General features: G+C 39.9%; 1 long non-coding RNA gene across 1 annotated transcript; it reads right to left on the reverse strand.

Moving 5' to 3' along the window:
• Nucleotides 1-21502: 21502 nt before the first annotated feature.
• LOC136218115 (uncharacterized) lies at nucleotides 21503-22781 on the reverse strand. Its single transcript, XR_010683644.1, has 3 exons — nucleotides 22658-22781; nucleotides 21935-22149; nucleotides 21503-21829 (listed from the first exon to the last, which is right to left on the reverse strand). It is a non-coding gene; the product is annotated as an uncharacterized lncRNA (long non-coding RNA).
• Between the last annotated feature and the right edge of the window lie 840 nt (nucleotides 22782-23621).

Raw genomic sequence — 23621 nt, forward strand, 5'->3', positions numbered from 1 at the left:
ACCTTCTGTTTTAATTGGCCCTAATTATCACCAGTGTGCAAGATCGATGAGAATGGCCTTGATGTCCAAGAACAAGTACAGTTTTGTTGATGGATCACTGAAAAGTCCAGAGGAAGGAGATCCTCTTTATTCCATTTGGCAAAGGAACAACAACATGGTGCTCTCATGGATCCTTCACTTAGTTTCACCCTCCATTGGTCAAAGCATTATGTGGATCGATGGAGCGAATGCGGTCTGGAATGATCTCAAGGATAGATTCTCCCAAGGTGATAATATCCGTATCTCTGAATTACAAAAAGATATTCAGTCTTTTAAGCAAGGCACACTTTCCATTTCTGAATATTACACTCATATGAAAATCTTGTGGGATGAACTGCTAAATTTTTGCCCACTACCTGTTTGTACTTGTGCTTCTTCATGTGCTTGTGGAGCTATAGGCAAATTCAGGACATACCTTGACTCAGATCAGGTAATCACTTTCTTAAGAGGTTTAAACAATAATTTTGCAAATATCTGCGCTCAAATACTCATCATGGATCCTCTACCCTCACTCAGTCGGGTGTTTAACCTCACCATCCAACATGAAAGACAAACCAATTCCAACAGCTCAATAATTAACACCCCAGAACCAACAGCCTTTGCTGCTTTCCAATCATCTCGTACTCAACCACCCAAATACCAAAACAAAAACCAAAAGCCAGCCAGAATTCATATAACCCAAAGAAACATTACTCCAACTCCAAACAACTACCTATTTGCACATATTGTGACAGAGAAGGTCATATGGAAGACATTTGTTACAGGAAGCATGGTTTCCCACCAGGCTATGGGAACAAAAATAGAAACAATCAGAAAAATAATAGCAGGGCAAATCAAGTGAATGTGTGCAATAACTCTGAGTATACCAGCTATGAACCAAATGATGCAAATAATGATGAGGAACCCTTCACACTCACAAAAGCACAATACAGCCAGATCATGAGCTTGATAACACCCAAGAATCAAGAGGCAGAAACTAGCAGCAGCAAGGAAAATCATATGGCCTCTGCAAATAGCAATTCCAAAGTGGAGCATCATTACTCTAGTATAATCTCTTCAACTTCTGATAAAACTCTCTCACCAGGCAGTTGGATAGTGGACACCGGGGCTACTGACCATATCATTTGTGATCTAAAATTTTTTCATTCTTTTAAAAGAGTAACACATTACTCAGTCCAACTTCCCACCAATCAAATTGTTCCTGTCACACACATCGGAACAGTACAGCTTAGCCCCAAACTTATCCTCTATGAAGCACTTTATGTGCCACAGTTTAAATATAACCTCATTTCTAGCAGCAAATTAACTGTCAATGCCAATCTATGCCTGTGTTTTACATCTCATTGTTGTGTAATACAGGATCTGACCAGCTTCCAGAGGATTGGATATGCTAGTGTTCAGAATGGTTTATACCACCTCCAAACCACCCATATCGGACATGTTTCTTCTGCTATAAACACCATTTCAAATGATGTTGTCCCCTCACAACCAGTTTCCACAGCCTTCCTTTGGCACATGCGTCTTGGTCACCCATCCCTCCAACGGAGCCTTGCTTTACAAAAATCTTTTCCTTCTTTTTCTACTAATGTCATGAACAAGCCATGTACTACATGTCATTTGGAAAAACAAAGAAAGAAAAGTTATTCTTCTAGTCTTTCAATAGCTCCTGATTGTTTTGATTTAGTCCACATGGACATTTGGGGTCCAATCAAAAATTCATACAATCAGAAACATTTACAAAAATCTTTTCCTTCTTTTTCTACTAATGTCATGAACAAGCCATGTACTACATGTCATTTGGCAAAACAAAGAAAGAAAAGTTATTCTTCTAGTCTTTCAATAGCTCCTGATTGTTTTGATTTAGTCCACATGGACATTTGGGGTCCAATAAAAAATTCATACAATCAGAAACATTATTTCCTTACTGTTGTTGATGACCACAGTAGATTCATATGGCTTTATTTAATGCAGCATAAATCAGAAGCTAGAGAAGCCATTCAAACATTTAACCAATATGTTTTAACTCAGTTCCAAAGACAGATCAAGATAATTTGAACTGATAATGGAGCAGAATTTCTCATGCCAGAATTCTATAGCAAACATGGGATCTTACACCACACAAGTTGCCCAGAAACACCAGAGCAGAATGGTATAGTTGAGAGGAAACACCAAGATATTCTCAACATTACAAGGGCATTATTATACCAAAGCAAAATCCCACTTAATTTTTGGCCAGAAGCAGTGTCACATGTTGTCCACCTTATCAATAGACTCCCAACCAATGCCACATCCAATTCCATCCCATTCACCATTCTACACAAATAAAACCAAAATGGGAGGACCTCAAAGTTTTTGGTTGCCTTTGTTACGTTTCTACCCTTGACATGAATAAAACAAAGTTATCACCTAGAGCCACTAGATGCATTTTTATGGGATATAAGCAAGGGGTGATGGGATATAAGGTCATGGACCTCATCACAAATAGAATTTTTATATCCCGAAATGCACATTTTTATGAAACTACATTTCCATATGCCACCAAAACAGATCCCACAATACTCTCCCCTCAAACTCATCCTCAAACAAACACTTTCATTTTAAAGGATGACCATTACAATGATTTTCCTCTAACCACTGATCTTATTGTTGAAAATACAGGGCAAAATAATGATATATCAGAAGACAACATGGAAAATGACGATACATCAGAAAGCACCTCAAATAATGAAAACAACAATCAACAAGAAGTGCAGCCCATTGAACCAGAACCATCTGTCAGGAGATCTAACAGAACCACTCAGTTACCCAAATACCTGCAAGATTACCATCACACTCTTGCAGGTTCCAGACAAACAATTGCCCATTCTCATCACACCACACCACATTCCCTAAACGAACACCTCTCATATGACAATTTATCTCATACAAAGAAAACCTTTGTTGTCAATATATCCTGCCATAAAGAACCCTCATGTTATAAAGAAGCTATCAAATCTGATCACTGGAGGAAAGCCATTCAAGCTGAACTAGCAGCACTTAACTCAAATAAGACATGGTCTATTGTACCTCTCCCAGCAGGAAAGAAAACCATTGGGTGTCGATGGTTATTCAAAATAAAGTACAAGGCAGATGGTACCATAGAGAGGTACAAAGCCCGATTGGTTGCGAAAGGGTTTAGACAGCAGGCTGGTCTAGACTTCACTGAAACATTCACACCAGTTGCAAAAATAACCACAATAAGGCTATTTTTAGCTTTATCTAGCATGAATGGTTGGTTCCTAGAGCAGATGGACATCAACAATGCATATTTACATGGTGAAATCACATAAGAAATCTACATGACCATTCCATCTGGGTGCTTAACATCTCCTTCATCAACAAAACAAGCTTGCAGATTACACAAATCACTCTATGGCTTGAAACAAGCCGGGAGACAATGGAACCTCAAACTCGCTTCTTCCCTCAAAAGTTTTGGACTCCATCAAACAACATTTGATCCCTCCTTATTTATCAAAGTGCATAACAATAGGTTCCTAGCTATACTGGTTTATGTTGATGATTTGTTAGTAGCTAGTAATTGCCAAGAAGAGGTTACTGCCATCAAAAAATATCTCCATGATTTGTTCAAAATAAAGGACCTAGGTACCCTAAAATATTTCCTAGGCTTTGAGGTGGCTAGAAACTCTACAGGGATACATTTCCTCCAGAGGAAATATTGCCTAGAATTGCTACAGGATCAGGGATTCTTGGGAGCCAAACCTGCTAATACCGCTGCCATTCCAAATTTTAAACCTTCTCTTGACCCCAAACACCTTCAAGATATCCCAGCTTACAGAAGATTAATTGGAAAACTCCTTTACCTCACACATTCCAAACCAGAGATTAGCTACATTGTGGGACAACTTTCTCAACACTTAAATGCACCTACAATAGATGACTTGCAGCGAGCACACATAATCCTCAGATATTAAAGAAATCTCTAGGCCAGGGATTATTTTTTCCAGCAAACAACAAGGCAGAAATAAAAGGCTTCACTGATGCAGATTGGGCTTCTTGTATTGAGACACGGAGATCTGTCACTGGATTTTGCATATTTCTGGGCAGGTCATTGATATCCTGGAAATCCAAAAAGCAATCAATAGTATCTAAGAGTTCTTCAGAGGCTGAGTATAGAGCCATGGTAACATCGGTATGTGAAATTCAGTGGCTGCTCTACTTACTCAGGGACTTCCACATTACACATTCCAAACTTGCAATCCTATTTTGTGATAACCAAGCTGCCCTCCATATTGCCCACAACCCTGTGTTCCATGAGCGAACCAAGCATATAGATATCGACTGTCACATTGTGCGTGAAAAGGTCCAAAACAACATTGTTCATCTCCTTCCCATCCGATCCTGCAATCAAATTGTAGACCTTTTTACAAAAGCTCAACATCTACCTTCATTCCTAGATTTCATATCCAAACTTGGCATTCTGAATATCTACACGCCAAGTTTGAGGGGGGGTAATAGAATCCAACAAATCAAGGCCACAGCTAAGCAAACTGCCAGTGAGGATAATGACGAATTAAAAGCCAATTAGCAGTTGACAGATCAACAATTCAGATGTAATCAACATGGATCCCTACATGTCAGCAATACAAAGAATAAATGATGCACATGTCATCAATCCGTGTGAATGAAGCCCACCTAATCATGGTTGATTTAAAATCATACGGTCTTAACCTCATCTCGTGAATCTCGCATTTTACTAACTGTATTCATTGTAAATTATTAGCTAATCATTCTTTTCTTCCTCATGCTTTCAGCGTGAACTTCCTGTATATATACCTTGCTCATATGAGTTATTTTTTCAAGTTGAATAACAAATATTCTTCTTCAATTCATATTTTGTGATATAGTGGGCAAGCTAGGGAATCACATAGAATATTTCCAACAAAGGGTTAATGATGCAAAAAGAAATGAATTGCCTCCATTTTAAAAATGCATTGTTGCTATTCGCATACTTGCTTATGGATCCCTTATTGATATTGCTGATGAATACATCAAAATTTGTGAGTGCATAACCTTAAAATGTTTAGAAAGGTGTATGGAGTTATATATATATATGAGGATGTCGACTACTACTAATGTTCTATGCTTGCTTCAGATGCACAAGAAAATCCATGGTTTTCCTGACATTCTTGGAAGTATTGATTGCATGAATTGGGCTTAAAAAATGATCTAGTTTGATGGAAAGGGCTATACGCTTGAGGAGATTATGAACATCCGACAATCATGCTTGAAGTAGCTGCCTTGGTGGATCTATGGATATGATATCTATTGGTCCCTAATAAGGTTAGATTAGTTCTAAAGAAGGGATGAATAGAACTAATGGTCAATTTAAACCTTTAGAAATTTTTCTCTTTTAATTCAATATGAGCACAAAGGCAACTCTTGGAATCAGAGGCAACTTCAGTCTACTTAGGTTTCAGTCTACCGAGGTTAATTGATTCTGCTTATGACACTTGCACTCAGAGGACATCTCTTTTATAGGAGCTTCTGAAGATCTCTCAGATGGATGATTTACGTGTTGAGCACAAGATGATAACAATTATATATATGTGAGATAAATATTTAGAGCATGCAATATTCAGATGCAATAAAAGGCAATAAGGTGGAAAGAAGTTACTCAGAAGATTTATACTAGTTCGACCTTTTGCCTACGTTCAGTCCTCAGAATTCCTTTTTCTAAGCTTTAATCCACTAATAAACTCTTTCACATGTAGGGCGCAAACCTCTTACACAAATAGTCTAAGCTTGAGTAAAGTACTGTCCTTTCCAACAACACTCAGCTATCACTCTCTTGTTACTTGCCTATAACCGAAGCAATAACAAAGCTTTTGATTTTACAATAGAAGGGGTTCCAGTATGAAATTTAGATGAACTAATCTCTCTCTATGTATGATTACATAAATATGAAAATGATTGTGTATAAGTGTTTTGCTCTTGTTTTTCACTTTTGCAATGTATCTCTTTTTCGCTTAAATGATCAGTATGAAAATGAAGCTTGAGCTTGGCTTTTATAGGTGGAGCATTCAAACTTCTCGTTTGAATCAGAAGGTAGCCGTGTGAAGAAATAACTTATGTTCTTCTTTGGAGCTTCTGACTTGCTGCGCCTGTTTTTTCATTTGAGGAAATAACCATTCCACAATTTAGAGGTTAGTTGACCGTTAAGACTCGTGTCTAATGATTTACGTGGTTACAAAAGAAAGTGACTTAGATCCGAATGTTCAAACATGCCTAAATGATGAACATTGGATTGCAGTTGCTTTTCTGCGGATTTGGATTTATAAGAAGTATATATAATTTATAGTTCGTTTGTGTTAGTTGTACCTTTTATAGCTTTTATTGCTATTTAGTCATTTTTTCTTTCATTCGTGGATCTTGTATTGAATTTAGTCTGTAGTTATACGAGGTTTTCTTCATTGTTTTCTTGTTGTAATTTTTTCATCTAAAGGAAGGATATAGGCATTTTCATAAAAAAAAAGGGAAAATTATAAAACTGGGTCAAAGGGGAGACCCATTTACATATTTAACTCATTTACTCAATCTACTACATATCTAGACTATGTTTGTGTGACTTTTCCAAAATACCCTAAATATGTTTGTAATTTTACAGCGCGGCTGTCTCCCTCCCATCTGACTTCACGAAATCGTTGATTTCGCGAAGTCTGCGAAGCTAACGATGGTTTAGTTGATGATTTTAATTAGCATATACGAAATCTGGACATATTTTTAACCAAATTTGCGAAGTGGTATATAACAACAAAAAGGCAAAACATCAAGGGATTCCAACATTAAAATCATAACATTATCAAAATTTACAATAAGATTGCCACAATAACAACACTAAAATCATAACATTATCAAAATTTACAACAAGATTGCCACAATAAACTCCTAAGAAATCATTTTAAAGCGAACGTGACGAATCTGGACAGAAATTTCTTCCTGTATTGGAAGTCCAGACCTTTTGGGATGATAAATGGAAGTCCAGACCTTTTGGGATGGACGTATCACATGGTACACAACAAGATTGGCACAATATCTCCTAACGAATCATTTTAAAGTAAATGTGGCCAATCTTGAAGTGGAAGTCCTAGGCCTTTTGGGATGGAGGTCTCTCATGGCACCCTAGTACACCGCCTTCCAGAAATGGATGTTATGTATTCAACCACCTTCAGAAAAATTTAATCGTGTTAGTCAGAAAAAAAGGAAGATTTGGCTTCGCGAAATGAGGATTCACTAAGTATGCAAAAATAAATGTGTAAGGAAGAGAATGATTTTACTTAGCGAAACGATGATTTCGCGACGTCTGCGAGGAGAAATGTGACGCTCTGACTTCACGAAACGATGATTACGCGGAGTCTGCGGGAGAAATTTATCGAATTACCTCGCAAACTTCGTGTAATCATCATTTCGCGAAGTTAAATCGATAAATTTCTCCTCACAAACTTCATGAAAACGGCATACGCTAAGTGAAAGGATGAGGGTATTTTGGGAAAGTCACACAAACATAGTCTAGATATGTAATAGGTTGAGTAAATGGATTAAATATGTAAATGAGTCTACCATTTGACCGAATTTTATAATTTTCCTAAAAAAACAATTAGAGGAGATTATAATTAGAATGGAGGGCTAGTTTAAAAGGTTGACGTGACATTTCCAACTACCTTTTGAGTAACTAACCATTAAATGTAGTCTTAGAGCAACTATAATGGAAACTAACAAAGTTTGTTATTTTCCATTACCACATAAGCATAAATAACACTCACTTGGAACAAACCACTATAATGATTTATTACTTCCAAATTTTGTAAAGTCCACTTATACCATTCAAGGCGACAGTAGACATTCTGGCAGACCCGGTGGTTGGTGGGTTGAAAGACGAGTACAGATAATCATGGGGAATATATGTGGCTCAAATGGAATTTTGATTCTAGGAGGGAAAGAGGTATGAATCAATAACACTATGAATGAGTTGAGAAGATTAAGACAGAGTTACCATGGAAGGTGTAGTAGATTGAGAGATAAAAGAGGAGGCAAAATTTGGAACTAGAGTATATTGTGAAAGCGTAGTGTTGGAAGAAACATGAAAAGTGATCGATGTAGATTGGGGATTGAGGGAATCGGCCAGTTGCGGACCGAGAGAGAAGGGTAATGTGATAGGCTGCATAGAGAAAGAAGATGAGATAGCCAGGGGCTATGATACCATATTAAATTAGGAAGGGTGTTGTTAAACACAGCCCCAAATTCCCACCCACAACCCCGTGAAAGGACGAAAATGCCCTTTCATGGGTTTTGGGGAGGGAAATTCTATTTTTTTGGCCAATCCGACACGCGGGCGTGTGGATATCACGCCTCACCGCGTGGTCGGACGTGATATACACACACCTCACCGCGTGGTCGGACGTGATAGCCCCACGCCTCACCGCAAGGTCGGACAGTTGGCTATCACGTCCGACCACGCGGTGAGGCGTGATATCCACACGCCCGCGTGTCGGATTGGCAAAAAAACAGCTTTTTAACCCCCGTAAATAGTTCGTTAAACCCGTAAATAAGCCGTTAAACCCGTAAATAGGCCGTGAAACCCGTAAATAGGTCGTTAAGCCCGTAACTACAGAATTGTACGTAACAAATAAAATTTAAAAACATAAAAATTAAAATAAACATAAATAAATATAAACATTTATAAACGTAAAAGAATAAATATAATATATGTTGGTCCCTTATAACGTTACAAGTATAGTTCCAAGGGGGGGGTTAGGAACTATTTAAAAATTTTAAGCTTAGGGCAGACTTCTTTTTCGTGAGAAAAAGGTTTGGACAGCGGCGCTGAGTGAATAGCAAGATACTGGCTTAGTCAACTAGTGACTAGGTCAGTTTCTTTACTTGAGTCAGAAGATATCACTTAGAGTCTATTCCTGAGCTCGGGTATTCAACGCGCATAACTCAGCTTGACCTCTTTACTTGGTCAGTTTTTGTTTAATCAAGCAATAAATATATAAAGGAGTTAAAGGTTAGAAATATGTTACTTAGCAGATTTATCCAGGTTCGGCCTCCAAGCCTACGTCCTGTCCCCGGAACACGTTCCGAGATTTCAAATTCTCTACTGAGCTCTTTAACGGTAGAGCATCAAACCTTTTACAATCTTAGCAACTGAGTATAACAAGAGTACCTTCCTCTATACCTCTACTCAATCCTAATCTCTCGCTGAGTACTATAACCGAGTACTCAGCCTCTCCTTTCTAATCTCTAGAAATGATAAGTGTTTGTCCTAAACAATGATTCCTAAGACACCTTAGATGATTGAATAATCACTCTAGACTTTTACACAAAAGATATGAAATATAGTGTAAGATTGCTTTGCTTTTGCTTGGAGAACTTTGCGTAGAAATTTGGTCAGCGTAATGGCTTGATCAAGTTCTCTATGGAATGAAGCAACTGATGGCACTATTTATAGAGACGTCTTGAGGCATCGGTCATTTCGAATTTCGAAATAACCGTTGGAGGGAAATGGCTTCCTGTCGTTGTCATCCTGACTTGCTTAGAGCTCTCGGCCAATCAGATTTGAGTATCTTCTGTCCTCGGTCAGCTTTTGGTCAGCTCGGCAGAGTGTCTCTCCATTTATGGTAATGTCAACTAGACAGCATACTGTGTCGTCTGAACTTTACCCAAAGTGGAAACACTTTGTCTGGAAGTTTTCCTTAGCCAGCTGCTGTCTTGTACGCTTTGTCGAATCAACTCAGCAGCTTCGTTCCGAAGTTGTTCCCTGAAGGTCTTCTAGATCCTTCTTCCGCTGAGTTGCGTTTTGTCCATAACGACAACGTTTTAACATACGCGGGCCGAGTTGCTTTAAACTGTTTGACTTGGGCTTTGACTTCCGTATTGGGCTTGGGCCTTTTAATCCTTGTGTCTTATAAACAATTTAACTCAACATTGAACAAACACATTAGTAGAATAAATCAAAGCATTTAAACTTAGTGTGTTTAGAATATTATACTTAAACAATTTTGTCAAATCAAAATTATGTGGAAAGGTGTTTCAACAAACTCCCCCATTTTGATGTTGGCAAAACTATTCAGCGAAGAACTCAGTGTTGAGCTCCCCCATGATAGTTGACCTAATATAACTTAGCAAACTCCCCCGTAAGGGTTGAGCTACTGACTTAGTTTTACTCTAAACAATTGAAGGTTTAATCGAGTAAGTCTAAGGTCAGTATTCAGATATAGGTCAGCTCATGGAACATATTCTATTTTACTCAGTGTTAAGCGGAAGGTTTTAACATTCAGAGGGCGCTGAGTAATTTGTTGTTCAATGAGTTTTATAAGACAATGTTACAAGTCAATGTCAAACATGTTATCAGCATTGGGTTCAATCAATAAATTTTATAAGCATTAAACATAGCTGATTCAATTGAAGATACATAATGACTTAATACACAGCATCGTACAAAAACAATTCATAACTCAGGGTTTGAACAGAAGATGCAAGTATTGATATTTAATATAGGTAGTCAGCGTTTACAAACAAAAGTTCAAGATAGGCATAGAGACTACATACTTAGCCTATACTGAGCTAGCCTATATCTATTTCTTTCTTTTCTGTTTGGACTGACTAGACTCATGCTGTGTTCTCGCTTGTTCTTTCTCCCCTGTTTTGTCAGCATCGGGAGGAGGAATCCTAAAGGCATCGGTTAAGACGGCTCTGGTCAGTTCTGTGGACAGCGCTTTAAGTCTATCAGCGCTTTCATTGACACCATCAAAGATAGCCACTCCATTATCTGAGACCTCGAAGGGTATATTAAGCTCAGCAGCGCTGATCATGCTGACTATGAAAGCTTGAGATTTACCTACCCAAGTAAGTGCATCAGTCAGACCAGCAACGACTTGATGGAATGTCTTGAGTAAGGAGGTGTCATAGTATTGATGCTGAATACTGCTGTGACGTATGTGGTTGAAAGTTTGTCTGGTGATAGACAACATTTCATTTTGCTTCATAGTGTCAGTATCCATCTCTTGCTTGTTCAGATTCAGCAATCGAACGGCCTCACCAATTTGCTCCACTGAGCACTGAGAATAGGAGACCATTTGCTTGTTGGTTTTGATTTGCTCGGTGTGAAGCTGAGCAAAGAGCATTTTAACTTCATCAGAAGTAGCATAGCGTGTGTTCGCAGCTGACAAAGTCTGAACTTATTCTTGAAGAGCGTTGAGATGTTGAACTGTTGTCAGCTGGATCTCAGCCAGCTTTGCGATGGAATCCTGCTTAGCTTGCTGTGCTTGAAAGGTAATGATGAGACTCAGCAAGTCCTTGAATCCCTTAACTTCATTGAGAAGCTGAGTTACTAGGGAGAGCTGAGTAGTCTCAATAGTAGACGACCCAGCAGCAGGAGGAGTAGTTTGTTGAAGGTCTTTGATCAATGTCTGCACTGAGTCGATGATTCGTTTACCAGACTCAGTGACATTTATGTAGCTTTGAGAGCCTTCATTAAGTTGTCCAGTGACATCAGTATGACCGGTTAGAAGAGGATTGAGTGGGATGATCTGGTCAGTGACTGGAGTTGTGTTTTCAATCTACACTTGGTTAGATTGGGAAAGAGTTTGATCGGCAGAGATGTTGAGTGGAGAGGAAGTAATCCGGATGCTGTCGGTGCTAACTGAGATAGGAATGTTCTGAGTCAGCACAATGCTTGGATTGACAGCATCAACGGGAATGGATTCCACTTGACTCGTAGAATTTGCGGAAGCATTCAAGTCGGCATGTTCCTTTAGTGAAGAAACAGAGGCTTGCTTTTCTAGAGAGGCCGGTGGAGTAGAGGATGGTTGCTTTCTGAAAAATTTCAGCTTAAGTGCAGAAGGGTCCTTGGTTGGCTTCTGAATAACAAAGTCAGGAAGGGTTGGTTGTTGAACAGGAATGTCACTGACTGTCTTCTGACTTGCCTTAACCAATCTTCTTCTGCGAGGAGGAGGTTCAGCTTGAATAGACTCTCCTGAGTGAGATGGAGAAGTTTCTTCTTGATCAGCTTCTTGATCAGCATTAAGCTGGTCAGCTTGTTTTTGTACTTGATCAACATTGTGTTGGTCATGTTCTTGTTCTTCTCCAGCAGCCAACTCAGTATTGGCTTGCTCAGCTTCAATCTCACTAGCTGTCTCCTCGGAGTCAGCTTCATCACTGTTTTCTTCTCCCTGTTCCTCATCTTCTTCATCCTCCCCATCCAATTCTTCCTCAACTTGTGCAATGAACTGATCGTCCAGATGCACCTCATCTTCTTGATGCTCAGCTACAGTTCCTAGACACTGTGTGTAGTGAGAATCACCAGGCACAACAATGTCAGTAGGGATATCATCAATGGAAGTCAGTGTAGAAGACTTCTGCTTCTTTTTAGGCTGCACAACAGCATCTGTTCTTTCCTCAGTTTCAGGCTCATCTTGCCTGCTCCTTTTCTCAGCTGACTTAGGTCTCTCCTGACCTGGTTCAGCAACTGACTTAGGCTTCTTTGCCTTAGGCTCAGCCTTCTTTGAAAGAGTCTCAACAGCTTTTCTCTTGTGGGCAGCTGGAGCCTTTGTCCTTCTTCTTTGCTTGGGAGCTGTTCCCTCAGCTTGTTTTTCACCAGCAGCAGCGGATTTTGCTTTCTTTAGGGGCTGATTGAACTTTAACGCCCCTCAGCGAAGCAGCTGTGATTTCAGATCCTCTAGCTTTAACTTCATCAGTTAGGTCTATTTGATGATCAATGAGGATCCTGGTGATGAGCGAGCCCAGCCTGAGAGTTCCAGTGCTTCGTAGGAACCCAGCAATCAGGAATACTAGTATGTTGATCGGTTTGTATGTCAGCATATGCCATATGAAGCATTGCTCAAAGTTTGTTGCTAAGGTGGTGCAGTTGATCTTAGGATAAATGAAGTAGGTCAACAGATAGTGAGCCATCTTTTGGTGCTGACCCATAGAGGAACTGGAGACTTCTCCTGAGTGGCCTTTAGGTTTACAGAAGGTCACTTCGTACCCAGTACCGTCATGATCTCCAGATCTTCTCAACTTTGCTCCTTCATTTTTCAACTTCAGCAAATTCGCCAAATAGGTGGGATTGATGAAAATCGTTTTCCCCCTTACTACTGTTGCCAGATAGTCCTGGTTATCATTAGCGACTTGGAGGTTCTTGTAGAATTCCCTTACTAGGTCAGGATAGGTGTGATCCCTAATAGAGAACAGCTCGGTCCATCCATTTTATGATATCCATTCGCAGAAGGGTTGCTCGGAAGTCACGAAGGACTCAGAGACCCATCGAGAGAAGTCCACTTTCCATTCGCTAATATTATCAAAAACCTTGGTATAGGTTCTGATTTTGTTCGATTTTCCTTTGGAGGAGGTAGCTTGCCCAGTTTTTCCTTTACTCGGCGTAGTGACCTTGGTAGTTTCAGGCACAGAAGTTTGCCTGGAGGGTTCATCGGAGCTGGTCTTAGTGTGACCGGCACCGGAGATGTTGACGGAAACTTTAGTCATAGTTTCAGAACAAGTTTGGGAAGCTTTGAGAGTTTTTAGAGAGAAAGCTTTGCCTTAGAATTCGGTAGGTGTAAAGAAAATAAAGAATGGGGATTTACCCATTATTTATAGCGGTGAAGAGTGGATCTTATCGAATCCATGTGTCAGTTTTGCCTTGGGATTGTCAACCGACAAAGATCCTGGCTTTTATGACACATTCGGCGCATACGTCATCCTAGGTGGCTATACGCGTGCTTTTGCATTTAATGCAACGGATCTAACACTCAACGTTTAGAATACTAAGCGTTTTGGATTCTGAGTGGTCAGTAGTATATGAAAGGATGATTTCTCAGTTTAAGATAACTACTCAGTGTGCATATTGACTCAGTATTGATGTGTATTTTGTGTTAAGTACTCAGCATAACAATCACTCAGCATGCATTTGCATAAATCATTCAGCATAGTAATTCACTCAGCATAAATTTACATTTTAGAACAGGAATTTACTGAAGAGGATTAAACATACTAATGGCTTCTCTCAGTATGCTGAACTGTTCACGAGCCAGTGGATTTGTGAAGATATCCGCAAGTTGCTCATCCGTTGGGAAGTAGGTCAGCTTTATCTCACCTTTGAGTACATGGTCTCTAATGAAGTGATGCCTTATGCTGACATGCTTCATTCTGCTGTGTTGAATTGGGTTCTTTGATAGATCAATTGCACTTTTGTTGTCGCATTTGACCTCAATTGTCTTTGTTTGAACACCATAGTCTTCAAGCTGTTGCTTAATCCATAGGACTTGAGCAACACAATGACCAGCAGCAATGTACTCAGCTTCAGTGGTAGACAAGGCTACTGACGCCTGCTTCTTGCTGAACCAAGATACAGCTTCCTAAGAAATGACATCCTCCAGAGGTGCTTTTCCATTCTAGCTTGTCTCGACCATAGTCAGCGTCAGTGTATCCAACGAGTGTAAAACCATGAGTGTTGGGATACCATAAACCTGCGTTCACTGAGCTTTGCAAGTATCTAAGGATTCTTTTTACAGCTTTGTAATGAGATTCCTTAGGGTTAGATTGATATCTAGCACAGTAGCATACTGAGAACTGAATGTCCGGTCTACTGGCTGTTAAGTAAAGTAGAGAGCCTATCATACCTCGATACAATTTGCTGTCTACTGACTTACCATTCTCGTCAGCGCAGAGGACAGTGTCAGTGCCCATAGGAGTGGATATTGGCTTGTAATTTTCCAAGTCATATTTCTTTAATATCTCCTTGGCATATTTAGCTTGACTGGTGAAGATGCCATTCTTTCCTTGTTTTATTTGAAGTCCGAGGAAGAAGTTGAGTTCTCCCATCATCGACATTTCAAACTCAGTCTGCATTTGTTTGCTAAATTCCTTGCACATTGATTCGTTAGTTGCACCAAATATTATATCATCAACATAAATTTGAGCCAGCAGGGTATCTTTACCCTTTCTCTTAATGAATAAGGTTGTATCAGCTTTGCCCCTGACATAGTTTCTAGTCAGTAAGAAACTGATCAGCCTCTCATACCAAGCACGTGGTGCTTGCTTGAGGCCGTACAGAGCCTTTTTTAGCTTATAAACATGGTTTGGGAATTTAGGATCCTCAAACCCAGGAGGTTGATTAACATAAACTTCCTCGTTTATAACTCCATTAAGAAATGCACTTTTAACATCCATTTGAAACAGTTTAAAGTTCATGTAAGATGCATATGCACATAAGATCCTAATAGCTTCTAGCCTTGCCAGTGGGGCAAAGGTCTCACCGTAGTCAATACCTTCTTGCTGACTGTAGCCCTGAGCTACAAGCCTTGCTTTGTTCCTGACTACATTTCCTTGCTCATCCAGTTTGTTGCGGAAGACCCATCTTGTTCCAATGGTCTTCTGACTCCTTGGATGTGGCACTAGCTCCCATACATCGTTTCTTCTGAATTGGTCGAGTTCCTCTTGCATTGCGCTCATCCAGAATTCATCTTCCTCAGCATCAGCGAAGTTCTTAGGTTCCTGAACTGAGACGAAGGCTACATTGCTGAGGTACCTCCTGAGTTGATTCCTCGTCATCAGGGTATTCCCAGCAGAATCAAGGATTGCACTCTCTGAGTGCCCTCTTGGAATCCTTATCTCTTTAGGTAGATTGATGTCTTGTGCTGTCTGTGTTTCAACAATCTCTGTAGAAGTAGACTGGTCAGTGAAATCAATCTTAGGTTCACTCTTACTCTTGGTCAGCCTTTTAGTGAATGACTCAGCAGCTGGTTCTTGGTCAATGGTTGCTGAGTGTGGATCATCCTCGGTCAGTGGCTAGTATCTACCTGCAGGGTTAGTCTCGTCGAACTCAACATGTACTGACTCTTCTAAAACTTGAGTTCGTTTATTGAAAACTCTGTATGCTTTGCTGTTTGTTGAGTAGCCTAAAAAGATAGCCTCATCAGCTTTTGAGTCAAACTTTGCTAAGCTATCTTTGGTATTCAAACTAAACATTTACAGCCAAAGGCACGAAAGTATCCAATGTTAGGCTTTCGTCCTTTCCAAAGTTCATAGGGGGTTTTCTTTAATATAGGTCTAACTAGAGCCCTATTAAGAATATAACACGATGTGTTAACAGCCTCTCCCCAAAAATACTTTGGAAGCCTATGCTCATCCAGCATTGTCCTGGCTATTTCAACCAGAGTTCTGTTCTTCCTTTCAACAACCGCATTTTGTTGAGGTGTTCTAGGAGCAGAGAAATTGTGGTCAATGCCGCTGGCTTCACAGAATTCAACAAACTTTTGGTTTTTGAATTCTGCACCATTATCACTTCGGATGTGAGCCAATTTTAGGTCTTTATCATTTTCAATTTTTCTAACCAAATTTGAAAATGTCTCAAAGGTCTCATCCTTGCTACTCAGCAAGATGACCCAAGTGTACCGAGAGAAGTCATCTACAATGACCAAGGAAAATATTCTTCCACCCAGACTCAGCGGCTGGACTGGACCGAAGAGATCCAAGTGTAGTAACTCTAACGGACGCTTAGTTGAGACAACGTTTTTGCTGTGAAAAGATTGTTTGGTTTGTTTTCCAGCTTGGCAAGCGTGGCATAATTGATCTTTTTCAAATTTAAGTTCAGGCAGTCCCTCAACCAATTGCTTTCTTGCTAATTTGGCCAGGAGGTCCATGCTTACATGACCAAGTCTCATGTGCCATAGCCAGGAATTTTCTTCCTTTGATACTAAGCATACAGTTTTTGAAAACTTTTTCTCTAAGTCTAGCATAAAGACATTATCTATGCGAGGGGCAGTTAAAATTAACTCATTTGATTTACCCTCGTATATTTTACATCCAGTAGCATCAAATATAACTTTTCTCCCATTATCACATAGCTGAGCTACGCTGAGTAAGTTATATTTGAGTCCGCTGACTAGGGAGACTGACTCAATAGTAGGATTACCTCCGATGGTTCCTGACCCTACTATCTTACCCTTTTTGTTGTCTCCAAAACTTACGCTTCCTCCTCGTTTACGCTCAAATGTGATGAACTGAGTTTCATCACCAGTCATGTGCCTCGAGCATGCGCTGTCAATATACCACATCTTTGACTTCTCAGCACACCTCAGGCTTACCTGCATTGTAACTAGTTACTTTTAGGTACCCAATTCTTTTTGGGTCCTTGCTTGTTAGGTTCAACAGGTAAAGCATCATATTTTATTTTATGGCGGCATACATGGACAGTATGGCCATTCTTTCCACAGAAGTCACAACTGACCTTCTGTTTAGGTTGTCTCACTGACTGGTCAGCACCCCAGTGCTGAGCATGCCAGCACACCTTTATGGTGTGACCTTTCTTCCCACAGAAGTCACACTGGACATTCCGCTGGGGATTCCATCTCTGCTGAGTACCTTGGTACTGAGTTCTCAGAGGATTGTTTCTTTTATTTGGAACCTTTAATTGGTTCTGGATAGTTGTGACGTCCTTTCTCAGTTTCTTTGAAACTGATTGGACTTCAGAGACAGACTCATGTATGATCTTCATGTTATCATGCAAAGTTTAGTTGTCCTGAAGAAGGTATCTGAGGTCACTCAGCTTGACCTCTTCAACCTCGTCACAGCGCCTGCTGAGTGCTCTAATTTTCTTATTACACTTTTTGACAAGTGTATAGAGATCACTCAGGGCATTACCCATTTCGTTTCTGAGCTGGGAAAGTGATATTACCTCATTTGATTGCTCCTCATCATCAGATGCAATGGAGGGGTCAGTATGCTCAGAGACGCACGGCTCAGCAAGTTCGTCAGCCATGAAGCAAATCTTTTCTGACTCGGTGGCCTCAGCTTCTGTTGATGAAGACTCATCACTGTCGCTCCATGTAGCCACCATTGCCTTTTTTCCGTTCTTCTTATCCTTCCTCAACGTGGGGCAGCTTGACTTGATATGGCCAGTTTGATGACATTCAAAGCATGTGATGGGCTTTGAGTTGTCTTTCTTGTATTTGCTGTCGCTAGACTCAGCTTTATACTTATCAAACTTTCTGTAAGGCTTCTTAGAATATTTTTCATTCTTTCTGAACAGCCTTTTCATCTTCCTTGTGAACATAGCCATCTCCTCATCATCTGTTGAGCTCCCATCAGTGGAGTCAGCTTTCATGACAAGAGATTTATGCTTCTTGTCTTCAGACTTTTCCTTCACCTCGAAGTTTTTCATTGATATCTCATGGGTCAGCAACGAGCCGATGAGTTCGTCATATTTGTAGGTGGTTAAGTCCTGAGCTTCCTCAACAGCGGTCTTCTTTGCTTGCCAGTCTTTAGGAAGACTCCTGAGTATCTTTTTGACTTGTTCTTCCTCAGTGAAGATCTTCCCAAGTCTCTTGAGCTCATTGATGATGTTGGTAAACCTTGCATTCATGTCAGATATATCCTCATCATTGTTCATTTCGAACAGCTCGTACAGTCTCATCTGCTGGTTCACCTTGGACTCCTTTACTTTATTGGTTCCCTCGTAGGTGACCTCCAACTTCTTCCAGATCTCTTGCGCCGACTCACAACCTGAGATTTTATTATATTCTGCAGCATCGAGCGCACAATGAAGCATATTTATAGCCGAAGCATGATTTTGTAGCTTCTTGAGATCATCCTCTGTCCATTTGGCCTCAGCTTTAACAACTGTTTGGCCAGCCACAACTTCGACAGGTACAAATGGGCCTTGGACTATGGATAGCCAGGCACTCATGTTTGTAGCCTGAATGAAATTTTTCATCCTATTCTTCCAGAAGGTATAGTTAGACCCGAAGAATAGGGGAGACCGAGTAATGGACAGCCCCTCAGGTAAGATCTGAGTTGTTTGGTTTCCTGGGAGAAACCGAGTGCTGTTTTCGCCCATAGTGGGGATCAGCTCAAGGTGGTTAAACCTTTTACAGTGAGCTTTTAAGCTCTGATACCACTTGTTGGTCCCTTATAACGTTACAAGTATAGTTCCAAGGGGGGGGGGGGGTTAGGAACTATTTAAAAATTTTAAGCTTAGGGCAGACTTCTTTTTCGTGAGAAAAAGGTTTGGACAGCGGCGCTGAGTGAATAGCAAGATACTGGCTTAGTCAACTAGTGACTAGGTCAGTTTCTTTACATGAGTCAGGAGATAACACTTAGAGTCTATTCCTGAGCTCGGATATTCAACGCGCACAACTCAGCTTGACCTCTTTACTTGGTCAGTTTTTGTTTAAGCAAGCAATAAATATATAAAGGAGTTAAAGGTTAGAAATATGTTACTCAGCAGATTTATCCAGGTTTAGCCTCCAAGCCTACGTCCTGTCCCCGGAACACGTTCCGAGATTTCGAATTCTCTACTGAGCTCTTTAACGGTAGAGCATCAAACCTTTTACAATCTTAGCAACTGAGTATAACAAGAGTACCTTCCTCTATACCTCTACTCAATCCTAATCTTTCGCTAAGTACTATAACCGAGTACTCAGCCTCTCCTTTCTAATCTCTAGAAATGATAAGTGTTTGTCCTAAACAATGATTGCTAAGACACCTTAGATGATTGAATAATCACTCTAGACTTTTACACAAAAGATATGAAATATAGTGTAAGATTGCTTTGCTTTTGCTTGGAGAACTTTGCGTAGAAATTTGGTCAGCGTAATGGCTTGATCAAGTTCTCTATGGAATGAAGCAACTGATGGCACTATTTATAGAGACGTCTTGAGGCATCGGTCATTTCGAATTTCGAAATAACCGTTGGAGGGAAACGGCTTCCTGTCGTTGTCATCCTGACTTGCTTAGAGCTCTCGGCCAATCAGATTTGAGTATCTTCTGTCCTCGGTCAGCTTTTGGTCAGCTCGGCAGAGTGTCTCTCCATTTATGGTAATGTCAACTAGACAGCATACTGTGTCGTCTGAACTTTACCCAAAGTGGAAACACTTTGTCTGGAAGTTTTCCTTAGCCAGCTGCTGTCTTGTACGCTTTGTCGAATCAACTCAGCAGCTTCGTTCCGAAGTTGTTCCCTGAAGGTCTTCTAGATCCTTCTTCTGCTGAGTTGCGTTTTGTCCATAACGACAACGTTTTGACATACGCGGGCCGAGTTGCTTTAAACTGTTTGACTTGGGCTTTGACTTCCGTATTGGGCTTGGGCCTTTTAATCCTTGTGTTTTATAAACAATTTAACTCAACATTGAACAAACACATTAGTAGAATAAATCAAAGCATTTAAACTTAGTGTGTTTAGAATATTATACTTAAACAATTTTGTCAAATCAAAATTATGTGGAAAGGTGTTTCAACAATATATACAACAAAAAGTGTTAAAATGTATGAATTTTTACAACAAAAATTCAGCTCGCCCGACGCCACGCATCCATAAACTCATCCATCTCCCTTTTAATGCGTGGAACATCCTCGTCAGATCGGTGGGTAGCCGATAGTTGGGTGACACTCCACAACCAGCTAACCCACTGCAAAAAAAAATTAATAAATAAATATTAACAATTAAACACATATAGACTAATACTAAATAATAATCTTAAATAATAATAAACTTACAAATTCGATGTTGGCGCGAGCATGCTGTACCGGTCCAGTCTGTGGTACATGAAGGAGATGGGGATGCGAATGTCGCCTATACCAGTCCATATAAGCAGGCTCACAGGCAGTTGGATCGTATCCAATGGGTCAGCATCTCCTCCGATCAATGCCCCGAGCCAATGGAAATCTACGCCATGTATCCTCAACTGTGACTAAGGAATGCGTGAGCTTATATGCTATAGATCTCCATGGTCGTACTGCTTTATCAGGTCTAATACGCTCAGCTGGGATAGGCTGAGTATATCCGACCTGTCGTAGCGCTCGATCGGGCATATACGGCTCGACGATGTCTCTACACCGTATCCAACCAGCGTAGGACACTCGAAGCCGATCATCATCGGGGACAGGACCATAAGGCAACCACGTCACCTGGAAAAAAGTAATACTCAATAAAAAAATAATAATATATTATAAATAATACTTAAATTAATTCTAAAATTTTATAAAATACCTATGCCGTCGTCATACGGTCCAGCTGCCCGCGAAAGGTATCTAGTCGGGCGGTCGTCTTGCCTGGTACCCCGACCTCCCATCTCAGTGCACGGGCATGGTCAGCTGGGATCAAGTGAGCTCCTCTATGCGGCCGGAACACCGGAAAATACTCGTATATCCATGCCTGCAGTAGGGTCAAACATCCGCATATACCTGAACAGTCTCCTCTGCTCGCTATCCCCAGCTGCCGGTACAACATGGCTAGTGTAGCAGACCCCCATGATAGTCCAGCTGCCCCGCTGACACCGCTGTAAACCTCAGTAAGATGGGTCGGCCTAATCCTATTTCCACTCTTGTCAACAAACAGAGTGGATCCAAGCATAAGCCACATCCACGCTGTGGCCCGAGTAGCGTCATCCCTACCATCGGTCAGAAGCCCCTGTACAGCCCCAAAAAATACACCTCCACCACCCCATAAATGTCGGGTCGGCAACAGAAGCTCAGCCTGACTCACCCCAAACATCATCATGCACATGGCATGAAGCCCGTCAGTAGGGGGAGACTCGGACACCATCGGACCGTCGATCGGGATTCGAAGAATCTGCCACACATCATGCAGCTGGATAGTCATCTCCCCGAACGGCATGTGGAAGGAGTTCGTATCGGGCTACCACCGCTCCACGAACGCAGTCAATAGCGGAGTGTCGAGGTTCTTAAATATGGCATGTGGAAGGTGAGACAAACCAGTCCTCTCGATCATCTCCCTCAGCTGTAAAATGACACATATACAATTTATACAATTACTGAATGTTTTTTATGTTTATAGTTAAAAATACACATTTCAATAAATGAAATTACACTATATTATGCTTACCTCGGGTGACGCACCAAAAAACCACTGACACAAATCTCGGCATGCTGTTGATCTGTTGTAGCATGTCAGAAACGACCGAATCTCTCCTCCCAACATCCGTGAGGCAACATGTCCTAGAAAACTAGGAATCATGGAACCATCAACGGGACCACCATCAACCGGTGCAGTAACTACCCAGCTCTCGTCCTCACTAGCTTTGGGACGTTTGCTTATCCCTAAAACTTATAAAATTATATTAAAATATCCTAAAAAATACTAAATTATATTAAAAAAAATACTAAAAGTATACTAAAATATACCTAAATTATACTAAAATTATACTAAAATATACTAAATTATACTAAAAATATACTAAAATTATACTAAATTATACTAAAATATACTAAAATTATACTAAAATTATACTAAAATATACTAAATTATACTAAAATTATACTAAAATTATAAATTATAATAAAATATACCTAAATTATACTAAAATTATACTAAATTATACTAAAATTATACTAAAATATACCTAAATTATACTAAATTATACTAAAATTATACTAAAATTATAAATTATAATAAAATATACCTAAATTATACTAAAATTATACTAAATTATACTAAAAAATACTAAAATTATACTAAAATTATACTAAATTATAAATATACTAAAATATACTAATATACTAAAATATACTAATATACTTAAATTAATTCTAAAATTATAAAAAATACCTGTACTCGCAAAACGACCTCCTACGCGCTGGGTCGGCTGTCTCCCCGGGATCGGCTGCTCATCGCTCTCCTCAACCTCGCGATCATGTTCAACTGCAGACTGTCGCACTGCCCGGACTGCCACATCAAGGTAGTCCTGAAAAGAATCGCTATCAGGCTGTCTGTCATCAAAATCAGTCGCCCCCTCTGATCCATGAATATCGGGCTGATCCAAAATCGGCCCCTCCTCACCTGCTCCGCCGCAGCCCCTCTCAGCCTACGAGTAGATCCATCAATACCACGTAATCCCGTATGACGTGGTGTATCATCCTCGTCGTCCATATCTAGATGACGAGCAGATGACGGGATGGATTTTCCACCCCTAGTAGGTCGCTCCGTCTACAAAAAAAATTATACTAAATTAATAAAATTGTAAATAATGTAAATTATACTAAATTTATAAAATTATGCTAAAATACTACTAAATTAATACAATTGATAATAATAAATTACACTAAATTAATAACATTATAATAAATTATACTAAAGTTATACTCAATTTATACTAAATTATACTAAATTTATACTAAATTTTGCTAAAATACTATTAAATTAATACGATTGATAATAATAAATTACACTAAATTAATAAAATTATAATAATTTTTTTTTTTTTTTTGGTAGAAAAGGAAAAGAAAAACGAATAACAACAAACTACCCAGGAATTAGCCTAGGGAAGCTAACCCGAATCCTATCTTCTAAGAGAAGATGAGAGATGAAACTAGGGGAAACAGGAAGGGTAGTAACGCCTAACGTCCCTTCATGGCCCGCCGCCGCTAAGCGATCAGCAACACGATTCTGCTCTCTAAAAATGTGTCTGAACTCTACGAACTCAAAGGAGGAGCAAAGCCTTATAATAGCTTTGATGAGGTTGCGACTGTTAAGACCCATAGAATGATTCTCAGAAATCATTTTGATTGCTTCC

This window comes from Euphorbia lathyris, chromosome 2, assembly GCF_963576675.1.
Source record: "Euphorbia lathyris chromosome 2, ddEupLath1.1, whole genome shotgun sequence".
Taxonomy (NCBI): domain Eukaryota; kingdom Viridiplantae; phylum Streptophyta; class Magnoliopsida; order Malpighiales; family Euphorbiaceae; genus Euphorbia; species Euphorbia lathyris.